The 23,252-nt window shown below is 42.5% G+C and overlaps 1 protein-coding gene across 4 annotated transcripts in view; it reads left to right on the top strand.

Annotated features, from left to right (window-relative positions):
- Positions 1–23,252, top strand: part of MAF (MAF bZIP transcription factor) — a 184,867-nt gene that overhangs the window by 31,809 nt on the left and 129,806 nt on the right. Inside the window, exon 3 of one of the 4 annotated variants that reach the window (XM_014257137.2) lies at positions 10,410–10,429. The exons of the other annotated variants lie outside the window; for them this stretch is intronic. The gene's annotated coding sequence lies outside the window, so the exon portion shown is untranslated. Of the gene's footprint in view, positions 1–10,409; positions 10,430–23,252 lie in introns of those variants that run through there. 4 annotated transcript variants of the gene reach the window in all.

Consider the following 23,252-nt stretch of genomic DNA (forward strand, 5'->3'; position numbering starts at 1 on the left):
AATAAGAGTATGTTTGAATTGAATTGAAGAGTAGCATATTAAAGAACTGGTTTTCATAGCTGTTTATGTCCTTTCATCCAAAGAAGTGTGAGAAAAGCAATCAAGGCTTCAGATTGACATGCTAAAGCAAGAACTATCAGAAAAAGCATCTTGCTGTTGGAGTGTGGAATATTTGCATACCCAGTGTGTTTTTATTAGATCAGACTAAACCAAGGTATTTACAGAACCAGCTTCAGCCTGTGGTCAGGCCTATAATGAGCAACTGATTTAGTTTCAGGTAAAGTAATTATTAATCTGTTCCCCCCGACTTTATGCCTCTGAATGTGTCAAAATGTAGCATCTATAACCCTGACTCAGTGTATTATTCAGACTTTCCATCACTCTGTTTTTCAGCAGATGGCATCTAGGTGACTTGCAGTCTTATGAGTGGGATTTATGAAGTGAAATAGAGAAGCTTAAAAAGTAATTGCAGAGACAGGAGGAAAAATTAGAAATTAATATCACTGTTGGAAATGGAAGCAGTCTCACATGGAAGTGAAATTTTCAATTGGTAGCTTTTACATCAAAAGTGGTGTTTGATTTGTATTTATTGCAGTATAAATAATGTGAGGCAGGCAGTAGTATTGTATTCAGTAATTTCTCTTGCAGGCATTTGGGATGAACTTCCCATGAAAGACAAGTGTGTAAGGAGCTGTATGACTGCTACACCTCTGCTCAGAGAGTACTGCATCTTTCAGCTGGGATTTTGGGAAAGATGATGCCTGTGCAGTTCAAGTAAAACATCCTGGACTTTTTGGCTTGAAATAGCTCACATTAAGGTTTTGCTGATGAATCAATGTGGCCCATGGAACAACCTGAAATACTCACTGAGACAATGTGAATGTGTGTGAACTCAGGCTGGGTAAACACTCAGTTTTAAGGGAAGGATGAGAACTTAGAAAATCAAGAGCGCAGTTCACATGAATGGTTGAAAGATATGTTTGAACGCTATTGATTAATTTAAACAATATTTAGAATAGATTTGCAGAGCAGCAATAGTACAGGTAGTAATTTTCCCTGCAAAAGGGGCAGTGATAGCATAAGGGATCAACATCATGGTTTACAAGATCTCCACTGGTGAAATTCAGAACAAATAAGTGCTACATTTTGCTCAGGAGACAGTTTAAAGCACCACTTTGCTCTCTCTGAGGTGCCTATCCTGTATGAATCCTGTGTCACCAGTGAATAGAGATTCATGGCCAGCTCCAGGTAATCCATGCTTAGAGTCCTACAGAAATTCCCATGGGAATATGTTAATCTGGACATGCTGTATGCGTGTTGGCACTATGGTGCAGTCATGATTTTGAAGGAAAGCATGGATATGACAGGTGATCTGTTCTTTCAGTGCTAGCTCTGCGGTTTTTTTGGACCAAAATTCCCATGTAAGTCCAAAATTAACTCAATCTCCAGCCTCTCTGGTTTGAGTCAGACTCAGCTGTATGTGCCTAAGTACGGACTTAACACTTTAATGAATCAAGATCTAAATTCACATCTTCCTAAGACTAATGCTCAAGAATGAAGAGGTTATTTGTCTGTCCTAGTGGAATCCTTTCTGGTATAACACATTTGACAGCTCTATGTAAATTCACAGTGTTGTATGAAATACTTTTCCCCATCATATACCGTCTTTGTCACTACCTTCTCTTAACCTTTATTTCAGTAGAAAAGAATATTTAGAAAAGCACACTTGAAAAATGGATGCTAAAATCTTACCGCCTGAAAACATAGAAATTGTTTTAACTAAACCTTTTTGAGGTTTAAGGAACTTCAAAAAGAAATTTGGAATCATAAAAAATACTGAAGGTACTCCTTTTTTGTTGTTGTTGCTTGAAAAATGAAAGTAATGGCTTCAAAATATGTGCACAGAAGAGAGGCTTTTGTTCTGACAGCTTGTACATCAAGTTTCAGCATTAGGGGGTTTGAAATGGTAAAAGTTAGAATTTGATAAAACAAGCTTTTGGGGGTCCCTTCTCTAAAAGATTCCTGCATGAAATATGAATCTAGAAAAAAATAATGGAAATGGAGTGGATGTTTTTAACTGTATGGAACGGTTAAGAAAATAATAGTGCAAGATGTGCTTTGAGATAATACAATGGCAGAAATTTTGCAGTTGTATTGTCACTGTTAAAATCAGCCTAAATGCTGCAGCTCTATAGTGTTTAGGTGTAGGGAAACAAAGAATTTCAACCCTTTCCCAGCACAGAAAAGAATGCTTTCAAAGTTTGATTAGTTTCTTTTTTTCTTCATATTCCCATTTTTGTGATCTTTCTACATTTCTCAAGCACTGTGGCAACACCTGATGAAATGTGAAAGGTTTTTTTAAGTGTTTTTGGAAGTTTTCTGTGATAGTTAACATTAGTGAGATGAAATACATTGCCATCAAAAAGCAGAACTGAAAGCTAATTTTTCCATATTAGCTGTTACCATGCATGTCCTGTGTCCCAGGGTCTGGGACAGTCTATCTGTGGCACTCCAGCCAGAGGAGCAGGTTTGGATTTGCACGTGAGCAGTTTCTCATGAAGAAGCAGTGCCTGAACACGGCTGAGGAGAGTATGGTTGAGGTTTGAAGATTTGGGGCAGGTTTTTGAGAAGCAGAGCTGTGATGCTCAGCAGGGATCAGGGGCAGCCCTGCTGTGAGGTGGGAAAGCTCCCTCTTCTGACTGGTGCTGAACACCTGTGTGGGACAAAGGTCAGAGGACATCTCCCATCCTCACCTCGGGTTGAAAAGAAAGTATAAAGAAAATAAACCTGCTCTCCCTTCCAGGATGATCCAATCTGATGGGTTGGGTCCTTTTCAAAGAGGGAAAGAGCAGAGCCTGAATTTCAGGGATGAGATGGAAGGGGCTGGAGCCATCAAGGCAATATCCATATCCCTGTCTTCTCAAAGAGCTTAGCAAAACAAAATAGAGAAAGAAAAGCCTCCAGCAGCAGGGAGTGAACGGCTGGAATTTCCTTAATATTAGCTGAGCTTTAGGCAGCAAGCCTTAACGTGGAGAATTATTTTTAATTAATAGCTTTTCCCCTACTTTGGAGCTCAGCGGGAGGATCTTCTTTGCATTGCACAAGGAGGGGAGATAGGAGCAATCCCGGTTTTGTAACTGATAACTATTTCAGGCCAACTGCATTGCCTGGAATAACTTTGTATTCAGAAAAAGAACAAAATGTTACATCAAAAGATACCTCCTTCTGGTTCTTCGATTTAAATTACCTCTCTTGATAAACCCACAGCCTGACCAGAAATGAGTTGATGGATTTTTAAGAGTCCCCAAGCCAAATTATTCCCTTTCTCCTTTTCTTCCTCCCTCTCTCTCACCCCTCTGTTATCAGTATGGCATGTGGCCCTATGAGGGGACCTTCCAAAGATGCTCTGTCAGGGTCTGAGGCTCCAGGGCTTGTGCTGGGTGGCAGGGTCCTTTACCCAAACTAGCCCAGATCCAGATGGAAAAAGAGGCAGGAAGGTGTTGTGAATTTGTATTACTTTAACACAATGGGTTTGTTCAGAGACAGTTTTCAGGCAATAAATGGGTCCTTTGTGTTCCTTCCCTCCCCATGGTAGCTTTCAGAGCTGTATATGTGCATATCATTTTGCCTGTGTATTAACAAGCAAGAAGGCTCCCTGGCTTCAGGCTCCCTCCTTCTCTTCCTCTCCCTCTTCTCCCCAGCTTACAACACCCTCTGCTCCAGCACACAATTAAAACAAAATTAACAAAATAAGTACAAGTTTATGGCAGGGGTGGGGGGTTGTGTGTGCGGGGGGAAACCCAAGAATCCTTTCTTTTTGCTTCTCTTATTTGGAGGATTGTAAGAGGCTGTAGTGCCTCTTTTTATGAGCGGCTTCCTGGGAGTCGGGACATTTGCTTGTTATACTGTGGCACTGTAAGAGGGTGATCGTCATGGACTATAAAGTAACGGGAAGTCTCACAGCCCCTCCATCTCTGTAACACAGTAGCTTGGCTCACACAGGAGAGAGGGATTTATAGCACTGCCTTGTATTTTTTAACATATTTTGTCTGCTTTTTATTTACAACCCAGCCCAACAGTTCTTATTTTGTCCCCTGCCTCCCTGGCCTCCTATCTTCATTCTGCCTGTTCCTTGTGGTGTGTTGAAGTCCCAGAATGGTACAAAAAAATGTCACTTTAGGTGGAGAAGCAGCACGGATAAAGGTTGAACTTCGAGGTGAGCACATCCCCCTTCAGGCACTAAGTGCAGGATAAATATCTGCTTTTCTTGGCTGTGGGGAACACAAGGAGAGGATGGAGCAGGGAAGAAGAAGAAAGAATATGAAAAAGAGTGTTTTCCTTGTTATCAAACTTGCCAAGCTATTTTCCTTATGAGCTTTTGTTAAAGCCCAGTGTCTTTGTCTTATTTAAATAACTCTAATCTCTGAAGGAGTTCTGAGTTGCTGCTTTTCAAAGCAGTGGGGTGTAGTTCTGTTTTATTAGCTGTCATTGAAGATCTGATGCAGTCATGTCGGAGGCTGTAAATGCCTTGATGTTGTCAAGCCAAAGCCACTGCGAGTGAGGGTGGGTGCCTACCGTCCCTGGCACTGCCTTCAGAGTCACTGGCTGCCAGCTGCTGGGGCACTCAAGCAGCATTTCCCAAATTATGGCCTGGATTTGGCAACATTCATGGGTGGCCATGCCTTGGTAGGGTTGGAGCATTAGTAAATCAGGATTAGTATTTACAAGAAGGGGGAAGATTGTGAACAGCACAGGCATTGCCTTAATAATTAAGCAGCTTTTGGGAGATTTTGTCTGTCTGTTAGCATTGGATCCTGGTCCCAGATCCCTTCCATTTGCTCTGATGAAGCAGTGTGGCATCATGCTGCTGACCACAGCTTGGTTTTGGGATTATCTGCTCTCATTGAAACAATTCCCCCAGAAGCTGCAGAGATGAGTTAACCATCTAGGGTCAAGAAGAGGACATTAAATATAATCAACAGCTCCCTTAATCTTTAGAGGAGAATCCTCATTTGCTTGAATGTGTGTGCTGATCAAAGCATGATAGCTTTGAGCCAGGATGTGATACAAGAATAGCTATTTCCCAGGAAGGATTTTCTTTTCTCCTCTTTTTAAGGGCAGAAAGGAAAAGCACCAGAAATTTTGAATCAGAACTTTTTCTCTTGTGATTCAAGTAATGCAGTGAATCAACTACACTTGACCAGTGCTTATACATGTTAACTATCAGCTAACATAATCTGAAGCCCTAGGAAAATAGGTTGTAGCACAGATGTAAGACACTGAAGGAAGACAGTAATTTTTTCCTGTAGATGGGAAATGCATATGTTGCCTCACTCACTTGTCATTACTGAAACTATAGGTAGGGACAAAAATAGAAACTACTGACAGCTTGATTTCTTCATGCTGGCACTGAGCTACAGCAGAGCTCTACAAGACCCTATAAATATGCAAGCGAAGGGAAATCCTACACAAGTGCTATCATACTGCTATAGGACTGAATAGAATTAGCTTTATTGCAACCAAACACTATGGACAGAGTCTGCTTTTCAGAGCTCCCCTATCTCATGAACAATGTAAAATCTGAACCAAAGGCAGCTAATCTGGCCTGTTTACTGGGAACAGTTCCAAAATATATTGTTGGAAATGACTAGAAAAAGCTCTGCACTGCACAGCCCTTATGGAGCAGCCCTTTCTTCCTTTTAAAGTGAAATGTCCTTGCAGAAATTAAACACTGTTTCACAAAAAAAAAAAAAAGGGGGGGGGTGGGAGGAGGGGGGAAGGGATCACTGTGGTTTAAACCACTTATTAAAATTTGTGAAGGATCCAGCATGCATTGAAAATGTTCCCCCTCCCCCCAAACCTAAACCAACAAAAACAAGCCAACCCCATGAATAGCTCTTCCTAGCTTCCTGCACATTGAATATGTATGTTAAAGGACAAGGAGCCAAGAGTTGCTCTGTTTTGCTTTGCTTGGAATATTTTTTCTATGAAAATATTTCATATTTCATTTTCATATTGCTATTTTTGATATGTCAAAGTCAGGGGCCATGCCAAGGAGAGGCTGGTGAGCTGGCCATGGAGGGATTTCTGCCACGGCTCACAGTGATGCACAGAAGCAAGATGTACCCCACTGTGTAAATGATGCTCCCTGCACCTATGAGCAGCATTCAAAGGGTTTTACATGGCAAGAGAAGAAAACACTGCTGCTGGGGCTGGGAGGGGAGTAGATGGAGTGAGACAAGAGTCAAGCAGAATTCAGGTAAAGGGACTCCCAAAACTGGGAAGTACTCATTAGGCATGAAATCCTGGAACTTTTCTTTGTTCTCAACAGAAGATATTACTTGTGCCATCTTGTGAGCCCTGCCAAGTATGTTTCCCATCAAGAGGACTCCATAATCCTCTTACTTTCATTCACATCTCTAAAGTGGCTCCATCTCCCTCATTTTTCTAAGCTGTAGTTGTAAGCTTGTTTCATGACTTAGCTGCTCTCACTTTTTTTCTTTGGAAGTGGCAACTGATTGGTCCTCGTTAGAACTGAGCAGTGTATACAACTACAGAGTAAACATTTTTATCTTCCTCCTGGTTCAAGCAAAAAACCTTGACCCCCATGCCAGTAGAAGTGAAACTTTTCCAAAACACACAGGCAACTGGAGATGGGTCTGTGTTTAAAAGCCTCTGATTTAAACACAGTTTTCCAGGAAACTATGACCAGGGGAAGATGTCTTGTCCCTGATGAGAGGTTTGACTCTGTAACAATTTGTTGGCCCACTTGTACATTTTTATTTTGTTGTCTGTACCATGGAGCACTTACCTCTTAATATGTCTGATAATAAAAATCCCACAGAAGTTTAAATTAGTGTAAGGCTCAGCGATCAGGCTTAGCTGTGATCTGGGGTCATTGACTCCCATATCAAATCATGTCACTTTCATTAATAACTGAACCATTGACCCTGAAACTCAAGGAGCTTTCCTACAATTTCCTAAAATCTGGAGTTTTTATCCTGTCAGCCACAAACTCTTACAAGGCAGTGAGATTTCCACTGGCTGGCACTGTCTTCCTCCCAGGTTCTCAGCTCTTCTGTCCTAATCTGGTTCCTGGCATTTTCACGTTGGTGTAATCTGCCCCAATTTCTGTCATGTAGTGGGTACTGTACAAGGCCATGCAAGGGTGAGCACCAAGCAGGCTCCTGCCTGTCCAGGTGCGGGATGTGCACTGAGGGCTGCACATTTTCTTTTTTAGAAAGCTGACCTCCTAAACTGGTCTGATTGCTGTCAGTATTCATAGCAGGGAGAGCAGAGATGGACCTGTAATTTCATTGTCCTGTCCCCCACACCGAAAACTCCCACATCCCTCCCCTAAAATCTCTCCAGAGCTGCTAGAAGTGAAGAGTTCAGTGGTTTAATTTTCTGTTGTCTTGCCAAGTTAGAATGGGATTAAATGCTCTCAAGGTCTCTGGACTATCACTTTACCCAAAACATCCATCCCAAGCATTCAAAGAGGCATAGAGGCTCTGCATAGCTATTTATTTTAAATGCCTGATTAAAATTTCATGAAAACAGGAAGTCAGGGGAAAAGAATAGATTGCAAGAATGAAGAAATCCAGGGCTTTGTCATTTTTAACTCAACAACACACAACATTGAAGAAAAAACCCCAACACCAAGCACATTCAATTGTAACTGAGGAATATTTTCACAATTGTTCTGAAGCCACTAATAGCATATTTTGTCATTGACAGGGAAGTTTATGAACTAAGAATGAAACCAATTTTTTTACTTAAATTATTACACAATTTTGATTCTGTTTGTAAATTGTCACCTTAAGGTAACCTAAAATTGCTGCACTTAAACCCTGCAAACTTTAAGATTTTTTGATACTCCATTGTTTTTCCTATCTCAGCAGTAATAAATATTGCAATATCACATCCTTAACAGAGCAACAGCTCTTCTGTCCTGGTATCCTTCTGGTTTTCCATTCTTAAGCATATCTAATTGGCCAAATAAGTGACTGCGATAGAGACAAAAGACTGATTTTCCTGAATATTAGTCACATGCAAGAGACCTTCATGTTTTAATCTGGCTTCTAGAGCTCATTTTTCCTGTATGTAGCTTATATGTTTTTATTTTTCCTGGATGTCCTTGTTTAACAAGGAAATATCCTCTTTGCTGAAAACATATGAATCAGAAGCAACGTTTAGCCAGGCTGCATTACAAAAGGATTTAGAGTCTGGTGAAGTCTTGCCTTTTTAGGCTGTGGGAAGCAGGACCCCCATTAAGAGGCTGTAAATGCCCCTCAGCCATTTTTCAGTACTGCTGTCACCTTGACTACCCGTAGGTAGTCGTGGGGTACTTACGAACCATCAGTGTCCCAATCTGTTCTCCTGTACCAACCCCATCAAAAATAGATGGATGTTAAAATTCTGTATTAGTCTCTCACCGCAAAGGCAGCATATGTAGGGTTCTCAGCTAGGGCATCCGGTGGCTCTGGATATGGTATAATTATGATAGCTTAATGACAAAATAAGTTTTCACTTGCCAGTGTTAAATTAATCCTGTCAGTACATACGTCACTGCAAGTGCGTTGCTCAGTGTACCCTTACAATATGCATAATACCATGTCTCCTTGCTTCTGCTTCTCATCATGTGGTCCTCTTGGTGCAGATGCTGTTCAGCCACTTAGAGAGCTGTAACACTACCAGGGGAAAGAAGAAAAAACCCCCAGTATGTTATACTGGAATGAATATAATGAGCCTAAAACCTTGGAAGCCTTCCTTTGTTCATCATTCTTACTGCAAACAGTCACAGCCTTGTGGATTTCTCTATTATTTCAGCTGTAAAAATCATATTGAAATTTGATGGGAATTATTTCTGGAGGTAGTTAATTGGCTGACTATGTGTATATGTGAGGAGAGGTAGCAGGGAGCCCATAAATGACCTTTTCCCTTGTTAGATTGCTCCCTCGCCAGCTGGACGTTTGGTATCCTAAGGTGAAGAGTTTTTTAAATTATAGTTTCACGGCTTTGCCCCTTTACAAGACAACAATTTCTCTGTGTTAATTCACCATATCGAGAGGAGGAAAGAAAGTCAGCTGCTGCAGAATATCCCTCATGCTTTAAGGAAGCACAGCACTAATTGCTGGGAGACTTTTGCAAAACAAAATCCTGTGTGGCTCGGTCCACGCCTGCACACTCCAGTCGTCCCCGCTCCGTGCCAGCATGTCACAGGTGCACACCACAAGGGACAATGCAGCAAATGTAATTGGGAGGCAGGTGGCAATAGCTTGGACTCCGTAACACATTCATCCCAAGGTGCGCTCGTGCATCTGTTAGAAAGTGATTTTTTTTTTTTTTTGTTCCTGTAATTCTGTTGGTCTAACAGAGATTTGAGCCATTGGAAAGTATTTCCCATCTCCTAAACACAGCAGTGAGAACGTTACTAAAAGTCCTCCGAGACCACAAGTGAGGTGGGGTGGAGGCTGCTAATCTTAGGGAAAAAGGAAGGGGTTGTCAGTTTACGTAGAAGTGGGTCAAGTGTTTTTAAGACGCTTGAGAGGGCTTTTTCCTCCTTTGCTATCACTGTAATATCAGCATAAACTTTTCCTTTCTAGATATGAGCCTTTTGTAATTGCATTAGTGCTGCATCCTCTGGCCAAGCCGGTCACTTGCCTGTGCTCAACCTTCCCTGTGTCTTTCCAAGAGCCAGAGCATAGCTCTCAGTATGGGAACCTTTGTATTTCTGCTCTGAGTCCTAACAAAGGGTGTTTATTCCCTCTAAAACACAGAAAGGACCCCAAATGCTTGTAGTGTTACAGGGAGCCTGAAAGCAAATCTTGCCGAGCCGAACTGCAGCAATCTCTGGGGTGGAGTATAACAGCTATAGTGCAGCATACAGAATCCCTCTATAGGAGAGGGAGGCTGGTGCCAATTCCAGGCAGAACTATGGGGAATGGGATTCAAATGAGCACAGATGCAGTGTTGCTCACGGACAAAAACGAACGGCACAGTACTGCAAAAATGCACGTAGGTTTTAGTAGCCTTTGGTGGACAAAATACTGCTTTTCTATGAAGGATACCTAAACAAGGCAAACAACATAAAAATTATATCACACATTTTGAATGCCACATGCTTCCTAATCCCTAGGGGAGTATTTTCCCCATCTGTCTCAGTTCCTAACTCCACTACTCAACTCTCTTAATCTGGGTTTGGGTCCAGCCATAATCCAGAGCTCTTTTGCATGTGAAGCTGCTGGGAGGGTCCCATTGCTCCTTTCCCAAGGTCTGCTCCAGCCTCTCCCGGCAGTTTGCAGACTTTGTCCTCCTGCTGCATCTCTGGCTCCTGGCTGGTGGCAGGGCCAGGTTAACTGAAAATGTGAGGTTTCGATAACCTGCAGCAAGTGTTTTCCGTCTCCCAGGAGAGAACTGCGCTGGAAAACAATTTGCAGAAGACAGGAACTGAGATCTGGTGTCATTTTTGGTGCAGCTACTACAGTTTCTTGCTGTGAGCCCTTATCAGTGGAGTCCTTGTAGAGCTGCTCATCAGCAGAGATCCTGCAGGCGGGCACAGCGTTATTGCTTCGTCCCATGTGGCTTTTTTTATCAGTGCTGTTCTGGCTTCTAAACCTTCTGGAGACGCTGTAATTGGGTACTTTGGGGTGGCTTGGCTTTTTTTATAGTGTAAGTTAAGTTTTTAGACTGGGCTTTAGAAATAAAAATAAAAATAAAATAAAGCAAAAGAAAGCAAAATAAAAGGAAGGAAAGAAGGAAAGGAAAGGAAAGGAATGGAAAGGAAAGGAAAGGAAAGGAAAGGAAAGGAAAGGAAAGGAAAGGAAAGGAAAGGAAAGGAAAGGAAAGGAAAGGAAAGGAAAGGAAAGGAAAGGAAAGGAAAGGAAAGGAAAGGAAAGGAAAGGAAAGGAAAGGAAAGGAAAGGAAAGGAAAGGAAAGGAAAGGAAAGGAAAGGAAAGGAAAGGAAAGGAAAGGAAAGGAAAGGAAAGGAAAGGAAAGGAAAGGAAAGGAAAGGAAAGGAAAGGAAAGGAAAGGAAAGGAAAGGAAAGGAAAGGAAAGGAAAGGAAAGGAAAGGAAAGGAAAGGAAAGGAAAGGAAAGGAAAGGAAAGGAAAGGAAAGGAAAGGAAAATATAAAGTAAGCTTCTGTAATTATAAGAAAAGAAATTATGTTCCAAATAAATAAATAATATATAATAAAATAAATAAATTATAAATTTTACTTCTATTTCTTGGAGTAATCTAGGACAGCTGATGGAGATTGACACTCTTAAGTTACATGAATGTTTTGAACGTGTAAAGAATCCTTTATAAATTCAGCTTGGTTTGCTGTGATACACTTTCCAAATTAGGATACTGCAGAGCAGATTGTGAAATGGTGATTTACATGACTTGAGGATTTTGCTCCTTGTGATTAAACACAATAGCACTTCCTTTGGTTCCCTTTAGAATGCATTTTAAAAAATGTATTTAAATGTATGTAGAAATGTATTTAAAATGCAGGTTATTTCCACAAATATAAAAATATCCAGCAAAAAAGTGCATTATTGAGTGCTGTGTAAAGTACAGCTGAGCATGTCTAGAATTGCAGCATTCTAAAGGAGGAAATAAAATTACAACTAAGAATAATATTCAAAGTACCATTTTTTTTTTTTCTGGCAGGAAAGTGAAAACATGGAGTTTTGTTGGCTCATTCTTCCTATTGCAAAGGATTTAGTGCTGAGCTTTTACCTCGCTACATGATATACTGCAGTGAAATGCACAGAAATTTGGGATTAGATATGAGTTGTAACATCGAGTAAATTTTATGTTGAGAAATTTAGAGCGTGCCAAGCAGCCAGCTCCTCGGACAAAAGACTAACATGAATAGGTTAGAGAATTATTAGCCTCTAATAATAGATGATATACTATATATCAAGTAATGACTACTTACTATCCTGCATTTATCTGTTACACGATGTCCTTTTTAATTACCTACCCTGCCGCCACAGGGGCCGGCAGCTGGTGCAAGAAACGCTGCAAAGCTCATGCCTTCTTCCCTCGTAAAATGGAAATATCCTCTCAATCTGTGCCCTTGCAGTTGTTAAGCATGGGTTTCTCAGAAAAAAAAAAGCATCCAAAATACAGCTTTTTCCGACAGTTGTTTTTAAGGAAGGTTGTGTTACTGAAATTATTTTTCAACACAGTTCCATCCAGTGGAGAGAAAAACTCTACCCGACTGTGGCTCTTCCCTTCAGATTTTAATTCCTTCTGCTGCTTGTCTAGGTGAGGAATGGATAAAAATAGATTGTTAGATGAGGCTGTTGCTTTTAATTATATTCATAATGAGCATTCACCATCCTTAATTCAATAGTGCAGTATAACGGGGGAGGGCAGGGTTGTTTAACCTCATTTCCTAAGGAAATGAGGCATACAGCATCCCACCACCCACCCACCTGGACCCAGGCCTCTCCTAACAACTTGTGAATGCTTTCTAAGTGGGCTTAAAAGGGTACAGACATCTCAAAGGTTACATTTCCTCATGGAAATTGGGGTGAGTGCAGGGAAATTCTCCACATTGGTGTGCCAGGCAGGTAAGTTCAGTCATTATCTCTGCTGATGGCGGCCCATGGCCAGTGGCATCCCCTGCCTGCTGGGAAACAGCAGGCCTAGAAGAGCTGGCCATCAGGCTTGCTGCTGGGGCTGAACTTTGGGATGGACAGCACTGGGCAAAAACAGAGGAAATCACTTTTGCTCACAATTTGGTTTTGGGTAGGAGCATAAATTCTGGGAATCTCATTTTACACTAATTCTCCCCAGTGCAATGTCAGTGCAGGCAGCCTCCCGGTTTTGGTGAAATCAGGGTAGAATGAGGACCTGGTTTGCTTTCTGGGAGCAGGACAAAGCTTAGTGAATATTGGCCACTGTGCTTTTGGCCCTGCAGTGTTGCAGGGGACCTTTTCCATGCTGTGCCCCCAAAAGAGCAGTTCTCCCCCCTGCTTCCCTCCCTCCATCTGCTCCCACACCGACTGCTCTTGGAGCTGGCAGCACATTAATAAAAAAATGTAAGTTTTATGGGACAAAGTAAATAAGGCAATTCATATATCATTCCTAAGACACACAGAAAGGAGGCAGAGAAAAATAACCAACCGATATTTTATATGAGGATATTTCCATGAGTCAGCTCATTTTCATGTTTCTGGGCTTCCAGCTGCAAGCTCTGCTGTGTTGGCTTATCTTCTACTTGAGGCCTGGCATGTGCCAGAAGTAGCTTATAATTGGCTGTGTTTCCCCTTTGTAAATGGTAATAATAGAGCCTTTATCAACAGAGAATGGCTAAAAATTTGGATGTCTTTAATTTCATCACAACTTGTAATTTTTTTCAGGTCTAATATTACACAAATAGATCTCAGAGCTCCTTGTTCAGGTTGCAGGGCTGACAGCAGAGGGGTTGATTTTTTGTAGGTGGGATATTGAACTGCCCTTCAAATGTTCCCTAAACAGTGACCATAGAGCTGAATTTATCCTTTAACCCTTGTGGCAGGGGTTTCATTAACCCCTTGGCTCAAGAAAAGTCACAATAATTGTGGCTCAGCCTGGCTGGGAGAGGCTGATGCATTTCTTGTGGCAGACTTGGTGTTTATTGCAGGGCAAAAATGCAAGGTATTTTCAATGTATTTTAATTCATTTGAGGTTTTCAATGAACTCACCTCAGCCTTCTAAACTCCTCCTGAGATTGCTTCCTGTGGATTTCAAAATGACTAAATTTAACTGGGCGGGGAGGGGGGGAAAGCAGCTCATTCAATACAATTTCTAAAGACAACTATGCGAGCTTTATACAAAATGAATTTTAAATTTCTACATGACAGAAGAATTTGGTTGATCACAGGCACAGGAAGGATGTTGCAAGATTTATTTGGCCAGTCACAACTTGAATTTTGAATAAATTCTGTCAAGCTGTTAAAAAAAAATATGGAAATACATCACTTGACGCATTCAAATCACAAATATGTTTGAGAGGAACTGCAATCTGCTCAGAGATGTCCTGCGAATAAAAAAGATTTCACATGTGTTTAATATATTCCTTTTTGAGGAATTAATTGTCCACCCGCACTGTCAAGCATGGGGGATGGAGGAGCGGAATGGGAGCGATTTGCAGTTCTTAGTGGGAATTAGTGGCATGACTATATTATAACAATCATAATTAAGCTTTGTACTTGAACAGTGCCTTTCCTTGGGGAATCTCAAGGCACTCTGTCAAATTTATAGGGAAATCCCGAGGAAATAAGTGATTTCCCTACAGATCCGCAAAAATTCAGTGGCAGAGCTGTGAGCAGACCCCAGGTCTCCAGTCTCCTGGACTCTGGCTCCAGCTCACAGCAGGAGCTGCCTGATTCCTCTGCCACAAACGGGGCACGACTCAGGGGCTCTGGAGCACGGCCTGGGGGTGCAGGTGGGGGCTGGGGGTGCCTCTCTCCCCTGGGGCTGCACAGGGAGCAGCAACACGGGCTGGGGCAGAGGGAAGGTGACAGCAGGGACAGGCAGCTCACACCAGACAGCCCTTCCAGCAGCACTCTGAACCTAAATGAAAATAACAGTGGGAAACCACACTTGGATGTTGCTGTAACCTTGGGGAAGTCCTGACTCTTCCACGCTTCAGTTTACCCACCTCTACACTTAATACGGTGGCACTGTGAGAGGACTTGTGGTGGTGGATTTTTCGTGACAAAAAAAAAATAAAAAATCAGGAAATCATACATAAGGATGTAGTGCGGTGCTTTTGAGCATCATTTGAAGTTTTTCATCAAGGCTGAAGTCCTTACCAGAAAAATGTGCTCTGCTTTATCTCAAAATTCAGGATTTGTGCAAGAAATACAGAGGGAAATTATTTATGTGTCATGAAGAAGACTCTGATGAGATGATCACAGGGGTCTGTTCTGTTGAAAATCCCTAAGGTTAGAAATCTGTACAACTTAGTGTTTTTAACATGCTTTGAGACCTTCAGAGGCATGGTCCCCTTGGACTCAGTAGGATGAATTGGCCTCCTCGAGTAAGCTGAGTTAAATTTTATGAGTAAGACAAGGAACATGTTACATTATGGATTTGTTTGCTCTCCTGGCTGGTTTCACCAGTTTGTGCAGCCTGGTGAAAAAAAAAAATTTGCCTGACTGCACAGGCAGAGCAAAGCCAACAGTAAGTTTTTCATCTAAGTGCCTGTAGAGGATGACAAAGTGTTCAAAAGACAACTGGACTTAACATTATTGAGAGTGTTTAAAGTGAGCAGTAAAACCTTAAACATTGATTTGGTGTTTTACTGGAACAAATAGAGAGATTTAAAAATAGTGGTTAGATGCTGAAAAGCACAGCTCCAGTGAAAATCCCCATATTTGCTCTGAATAAATCCTCTCCCTCCTGGGAGGAGGCTGAGTGTGGAAGGGAACAGAGTTATTGGTCTCTCTTGCTAGGCCCAGGCTGCTCATTTGGCTTGGTGATGGGCATAAGGATGTTTCTGGGTCTGTGTGAAGGAGCCTCTCAAGGAGCAATGGGCAGTGCTCCTCTGGATGGGAGCATGTGGTGTTTTAGAGGGTGCTGAGTTGTTGATGCCATGCAGAGAAATCCCTCCCCTCTGCCCTGGGCAGAGTCATGGCAGTGGCCTGGCAAGGGGCACCGCTCTCTGGAGGCACTGCTGGCATCTCTGCAAGCCTCAGGTCAGAGGACCAAGGGTATCCCAGCAGAACTGGGACAGTTGGCAATCCTCGTTCTTGTGCAGACTGTGTGAAATGCACACCATTCCCCAGAGCTTACAGGCACAGTTACAAACGAAGCAAAGATGGCAGGAATGACATTCCCTTGCTAATTATAGTGTGGTCCCATCTGTATATTTGGTGTTATGTCACCAACTCCAGCCTGCTTTTTTCTAGCAGGGAAATACTGCTGTAGGTCGAAGCTCAGCACAAAAGGCTCCAGACCTCTAGTAATGTTATAGTTGCTTGTTTAACAGGGGTGAAACTATTTTTAAGGGCTATCAGTTGGAAATCTGAGAGTGTGTTGGCTAAGGTGCTTTTTGGGTAATTCAACAGTCCATGTTTAAAAAACACTTGGGTGTGGATAAACATAACAGAGTTCAATGGCTGCACATTTCATTGAACCCCACTGGCTCCACTGGCACCTTGTGCATGCAGCAAAGCTGTGAGCTCAGGATCATCCCTCCTGCATGGGGAAGGTGGGAGAGCAGCTATCTCCCTGGCCATCAGTGCTCTTCTTGGCTCAGACTTTTTGGTTAGTAGATAGTTTGTGAAAAGTTTGGGCTGTAGGACCATTACCCTCCAGGAATCCCCTTGGAGAGATACCAGGACAGAAACCACCCTACTGGATCACTCCATGGGGTTTTTCCTTTCAATTCTCTTGAGGATCTCATGTGTCCTCCTTGGGACCCAGATATAGCCCTGGAGCCCACATCCCTGCTTCTGTTGGTGGAGTTTCCTGGCTCCTTCTTGTAAAATGGCTGCAGTTTGGGACCTTAAATTTGCTCATGGAAGATGCCATTTGTTCCTCTGAAGGAGCCCATGGGGTGCTTCATTCTTGCACGTGGTACTTGTGAGCAGTATTGGTGAGCCTCATGCTAGATCATATAGGACTGAGATTTTTAATTAGGGTAGAGGTGGGAGCCTCCAAATCTCATGTGATTAGAGAGTTCTCATAACTTTTACATTTATTATATAGTCCAATTAGCATATTTCTTACTTTAATGTCTCTATTGCCCTGTTCAATGATGAAAATCCAAAAATAAGAGCACTTGCTAAAACTTGAAAGCCATGAAGTGAAAATAGTCCAGAAACTAAAGTGAAAATGTGTGTTCCTAATTTAATTCACTGTCTGGGCTAAAAGCAATTAATGAAACTTTGGCAAAACAAAGAAACACCATAAATAATGACAAGGAAACTAAAATCTCAAAGCCATCCACTTCACTGGTTGTAGGTAAGGCAAAAGGAATTTAAAAAGTCAAATGAGGCTTTAAGCCATCCCAAAAGCAGGCTTGTGTGGGGATGTGGAGAAGCACTTTGCAAAGATGACTCTCTGGGCTTGCACCTGGAGCTGTCCCATGAGGTTAAAGGCCCTCTCTGTCCCCTGTTTTACTTTTACATCCCAAGGGTGTTTGGTGGAGCTCATGTGCAGGAGGGGAAGCAGATCCTCAAACAGCTTTATGGGTGAGGATCTGCCACATGAAGGCCTTGGTGCCTCTGAAAGTCAAGGAGAATTTGTACCAGCAGAAATAGGTTCTTGGTTTCTTGTCATGCAGGAAGCCGTTGGTGGAGCTGGAATTTAACAAGTTCACAACTTAACAAGTCCCAGCCTAGTGTCTGGACTACCAGAATAGATTTTTTTCTCAAATACCCCCAATCGCTCAATGCTTTTGTCAAATTTCTGTCTCTCTGTACCCAGTGTCAGCCTCAGCTTAACAATGAAGGTAGTCCCAGAAAACTTCTCACAAATAAGCAGCCTATGCTCCCTGTTATGAAAGCAACCTCCTACTGTCTTGTATATTAATTCTGTTCTTGTGGGGCGCTGTAGAGGTTGAATTTTCTCTGCCTGGCATGGTAACTTTCATTGCTTTCATTTTTTTAGGAATTTCTAGTTACTGAAAGGCTTAGAGTGAGCCATGAAGGCTCCACCTCTTTCTTGGCCCTGTAACCCGTGAGCAGTTCAGCTGAGGCTAGGGGATTTGTGTATAGTGATTTGGGAAAGTTGTGAGTATAAATAGTAAGGAATTTGAGATGTTTTTTCCCTCTGTAATTCAACACTCAATAGCTTCCCCTTCCACCCTGCACATAAGGTGCTGTACCAAAACCATGGAAAGAATTTGTGGAGCTTCAGATCAAGGAAGTTCATAAGCTTGCAGGCTTTTTTCTTGCTTGCTCTTTTAAAAAATCTTATAATATCATCTCCTCTGGAGAATAGCATAGCCAGAGGACTTTACAAATTTTCACCAGATCCTCTCACCAGGAGCATCTGCCCCAGGGCAGAGGCAGGACAGCCCTCTGATCTCTTATGCACGGTGTGGTAAGGGCAGGAACCTGGAATAAGTGTTCAGCCTCAGCTTTTTCCTTTCTTTTTTCTCCTTTCTCTTTCTGGTAGCAGCTGTTCAACCTTCTCTAAGCTCCAGCCTCAGTCTTCCTTCCTTTTCCACATCTCATAGATACACAGGGCCAAGGTATTGGGCTGCAGCACACAGAGTAACGAAATCACTTAGGTTGAAAAAGACCTCTCACATCATTGAGTCCAAGCTCAAATGACCAGGATCATCTTGGCCCCAGCTCTGTGATGAAGTGTCCATCCCTGGAGTCCCTGGACAAGACATTCCTGAGCACAGAGGTTGCCATTGCACCTGGCAGCAGTGCTTGGGGCTAGGGACACGGCCCAGGTATCTCTGTAATGACAGCTTTGCTTTCAAGTGCCCTGCGGGTTCCTTTCACCTCCTTAGGTATCTTTGTCTTAATTTCTCCTGTGCTTTAAACTCTGAGCATAAAATGCAATGTAAACCTCAAAACACCCTCCCTTATTCTAACAGAAATGTCATCTCTGAGCAGCATTGGTGCAAATTCTCTGTAGCCCCTGTGACTTCAGCCCAGAGATGTGTCTCAGCGTTGTCCCCAAAGCCTGATTGAAAACCCCTTGTACAGCTCTCCAATTATACTGACTCGGGCACAGATTACAGATGACCACAGCATATATTCGTGTACATTCATTGCCAGGCACTTGATGTATTGTTTCATTTTTTAATCTTGACTTCATTTTGCACCATGATATTTGAACATGCAGATTTACAAATCAGGCCCCAGCATTATTGTTTAAAGAACCCTCAGTGCTTTTGGTAAAAACCTGAGTAAGTACTTGTTATATTTAGAGGCAATTCTGCTTATTGTCTCTTCATACCAGAAGCTTTTCACTGACCTAGATTTTGCTATTTCATTTTTCCATTTGCTGTCCCACAGTACATTTGCATGGAAAGAAAGTCTTTTGTCTATTAGTGTTCTCTTGCACTTGCTATTTCATCCACCAGCCAAAATCACACTCACTGCCCTTGTGATGGTGTGGAGAGCTTCACTGGAAGTGATTGTGTGGCTGAAGATCCTGGCTTCAAACTAGAAGTAAAAGCTATTGCAGCTTTTAGCTTCGTAGAATCCTTGGGGTGAAGAGTGCTGGAGGACCAGCCCACAGCAGAAGAGCAAGCAAGGAGGAAAGATTTGTGTATTTTCCAGCAGTAGCAATTTACAGAAAGAAAAGTGGATAGAGTCAGAAACTGGCTTCCTTTCACTCAGAGGGAATAGTCCTCTCTCTGGATGTATATTACAACTGTAGCTAAAGACACAAAACAACATCTTGATTTTAATTCTGGTTTCAGTTTTAGCATGTCATTAAAGAGATACCTGTATTGACAGGAAGAGTAGTAATGCTTTTGGGGAGTTGTTATTATCGTATTACACGATTATGGTGTTTATTGCGGTGCTGCCTTAGGGCTGAATTTACAAACACTGAGGATGGATTACATGGGTATTATGCTGCACACAGACATTTTGCTGCATGTTCATGTTGAAATCCTGTGAACTGGACAATGTAAACAAATTAACATTATCAGGGAAAACCTGTTTTTTAAGTTAACTTTCCCTGCAGACTATACTTGGCCAAAGGACACTTGCTCTTGCTCTCACATCTCCTGCACCTCAACCATGTTCAAAAATGTTTTTACTAGCACATATTAACCAAAACCTCATCCTTTTCAGGAAAAAAAAAAAAAAAAGCAGGCATGTTTTAAAATGCATTTGATCCAACCAGCTAGTATATTTTTAAACACGACACTGTTATGTTTAACAGTGTGTTAGCATATGTCAATTAACTTGTTTCTGCAGAGTGCTGACAGAAGTGCCCCTGTCGCTGCCAGCCCCGAGGGGCCCTGGGGCTCAGTCGAGTCAGCAGAAGGGCGCCTGTGCCCACACCTCCAGCCCACTGAAACTCAGCCCTGGCTCTTCTGGACAGTATTAGGGTGCTGGAAGAGGGTATGGTGGTTTTGAAGTCATTCCTCCTTCTGCTGGCTGTGGTCGGCGGGTAACCCCCCATGGGTCTTCTGTCAGCACCCCAAATGATGTCTCCTGTGAGCACACACGTGAGCTGAGATGCTCTCACTGCACACAACGCCCTTCCAGACAGAATAAATAGAGACTTTTTCTCACACTGTCAGGAGATCACACTCCTTCCCTGTGCCAGATATAGATGAGATGGAGGAGAAAAGATGCACGTGCATGTGCATGTAGCCCCTAAGTCTCCCCAGTGCCCAGAGCAGGTGGTGAGGATGGCTGTGCATGTCTGGGGTGCTTTATGCACCAAGTCATGGCCATAGCCATGTGGGATACTCACCTCCCCGCTGCTCCGGACCACACTGGCCAGTGCAGAAGGAGCACTTTAATCCATTGTTGGAAACAGCAGAGACCTTTCTGTCTGGAGACTGGCATGTGCTGCTGGATAAAGCCCTGGGAAGTGTGTGAACTAACCAGTTGTATCCTGGCAGGACCTTCCTGTGCATCCCAGCCATGAAATTGTGCATGATGAGAAGTGGAGTGGGGAGCACACAGATCAGGTCTCACCAGCAAAGCAGGGATGCACACTGCTTTCCCACAGGGATGTGCAAGTCCATGTGTGGCAGCTGCAGACACTGTTGGGTGCTTGACAGGGCTCATCTGTTACTGCCCATGCAGAGGGTTTGGAAAGGGTAAATACAAGGGCATTTATGGCAGAGGAGGTGTCCAGGATCTCTATCCCCATGCCCTGCTGCTGTGGGCTGCATGGTGTTTCCATGTCCCAGTCAGACTCTGTGGGAACAGCCCCCAAGCGGACAGACCCACCTCTGCTGCTGTTCCTCATCCAGGGAATTTGGGCAACCTTCATTTCTCATTTCAAGATTAGCAAATGCATGAATGATTCCCATGTGTTCTGGGACAGTGTTAATGGGAACGGTAGAAATACCTAGAATAAGCAGTGTCCAAAAATAGGTCTCTTGTCCTGCCAATGTCTTGCACATGTTCTTAACTTTCCTGCCCTGGGAAGCAACTCCGGGCACCCTGCAGGGCAGGAGAGTTTTTCCATTCACTTCAGTGGGTGCGGGATTTCATTCTGCCTTACAGACCTATGGATTTTAAAGGGACTGTCCATAAGGCACACTCGAGCTCTTTGCAGCATCGGGGTGCTTTATATTTTTAGCACTGACACGATGGTCATGAGGGAAAAGCACGTTTTTGCCCCGCTCCAAGGGCATGGTCAGACATGCTGCTCTGCTGGAGCTGCTCGGGGTCAAGTTGTTACTGGCCCTGAACCATTTTTTCGGGCGCTGCACCTTCCTGCTACACAGCTTGGCTGCCATAATTGGAGCAGTGGAGCTGACCTACACCAGCCGAAACATGTTGGAAGTGGGGTTTTATAAATAGACTCTGTGGACAAAGGGTGTCTGCTCCGGGGTGTTTATGGGACTGGGGAGAGGAGCCTGGGGCAGGGGATGGAGCCTGACAGCTCCCAGTGAAGCAGCACAGCCCTCTTTGCAAAACAGGGAGTGTGGTGCTGGCAGAGCCTGCGGCAAGCCCTCGGCACAGGGAAGGACGGAGAGGCCACGACCCAGTGTGGGTGCTCAGCTATTTTCTCCCTGTGAGACTGGCTCCCAGGCCTTTGCTCATGCAAACCATGACAGATCCCATCTAAATGAGTAGCTGGAAATTATGTGCTCCCTCCCTGGTCTGGGCTGGAGCTTAATTTTGTTACCAGTCTAAGTAGCTTTTGCTACTGAATGCAATTAAAAGAACCAGAACTTGGCACTGTGGGATCTTGCCCAGTGCTGGTAATCAGGGTGATTGACATTGAATCCTTTGATTTCTCCAGAGGCATCATAATATTTTAAACTTACTATTAATTACAAGTGTATTAATCTCCGAATAGTATTAACAGTATTTCAAAATATAATTTTGTCCTATCCAACCCACTGGGAAAAAAAAAGCAGTTTTGGATGAACCGAACAACTTTATAGACACTGTGCTTTATAACCAGATAGATTTTCCCTAGTTAGTTCCATTTCTATCTAATATTGGTGGAAGATTGAAGATACTGAATCAATGCCTGTAAAAGCTTACATTAAAAATTTGCAGTAAATGAGAAGAGGAAAATTTCATTAGAAACATAAATTGTAGCAACTGGAATGCCTGCAACTTATTTTTAGTATTCTACTGACAGTGACACTTGAAAGCCTTTTTTTTCCAAATGTTTTCTTTTCTCAGATAAAAAAAAGAAAATGACCTCTAATATTTTGAAATATAGAACTAATTACAGTACAGAGTGATCCTGATCCCACTGAAGTCAACTGCAGCATTCTTTATGACATTGCAGGATAGTGCCTCTATTAAGAAATAGTGAGGAAATTAGATACTTTAAAGAGAAGGGTTTAAAATGAGCTGGCTCTGTTGGCCTCTTTTGTAAAAATACCTTAGAGCCACTTTTTTCAAGTCAAAAGGTTCATTGAAAAGAGAGAAATTAAAAGATGCTGCTCATGGAACCTGGCAAAACATGAACTTCGCAACAAATATCTCTCCAATCCAATTATAACATTCAAATCAAGGAGGAAAAAAAATTATGAAATATAATGAAAGCTTTCTTTCTACTGCAAAAGTCTACTTGGAGGTGTCCAGACCTAAGGGAATTACCAAGTCAGCATTATAGTGGGGAAAAAATGTAATGCAAATGAGAGTGAAATAATCAAATTTTTCTGGCAGAAATAAGTGCAGTTGTTTGATGTAATTTTGACACACAGCATAATTTCAGCATCAACAGTGAAGTTTAAAGAATCAGTGTGTCTTCATGAGATTTCTGTATAGAAAAGCCATTCAATAGGAAAATCTAAATCAGACTTCGGTTTGCACATTGGCCCCTCTATGGGAGAAAGCCCTGAATTATTTTAGTTGCAAATAGAAAAATAGAGATGACCCCTTTTCATTAATTTCTAGTCATCTTTTCCACTCAAAAATCCAGCATGATTGTGGCATATAAGTCACAAGAAATGTGATGTGTGACTGTTTTTGTGCTCACAAAAATCAAACTTTGGTTTATATCTCTAATACCAGCTCAGCTGTTTGAAATTGTACAGTTTTCCACAGTGAGCTACACTGGACTCATGTCACCGTGTTTCTTGCAGATGTAATTTTTCAATATCATGGGGATATATTCCAAATAATTAAAACAATTAA

Source organism: Pseudopodoces humilis, chromosome 14 (genome assembly GCF_049639895.1).
Source record: "Pseudopodoces humilis isolate 2021_Gansu_Grassland_sample_001 chromosome 14, ASM4963989v1, whole genome shotgun sequence".
Classification (NCBI taxonomy): Eukaryota; Metazoa; Chordata; class Aves; order Passeriformes; family Paridae; genus Pseudopodoces; species Pseudopodoces humilis.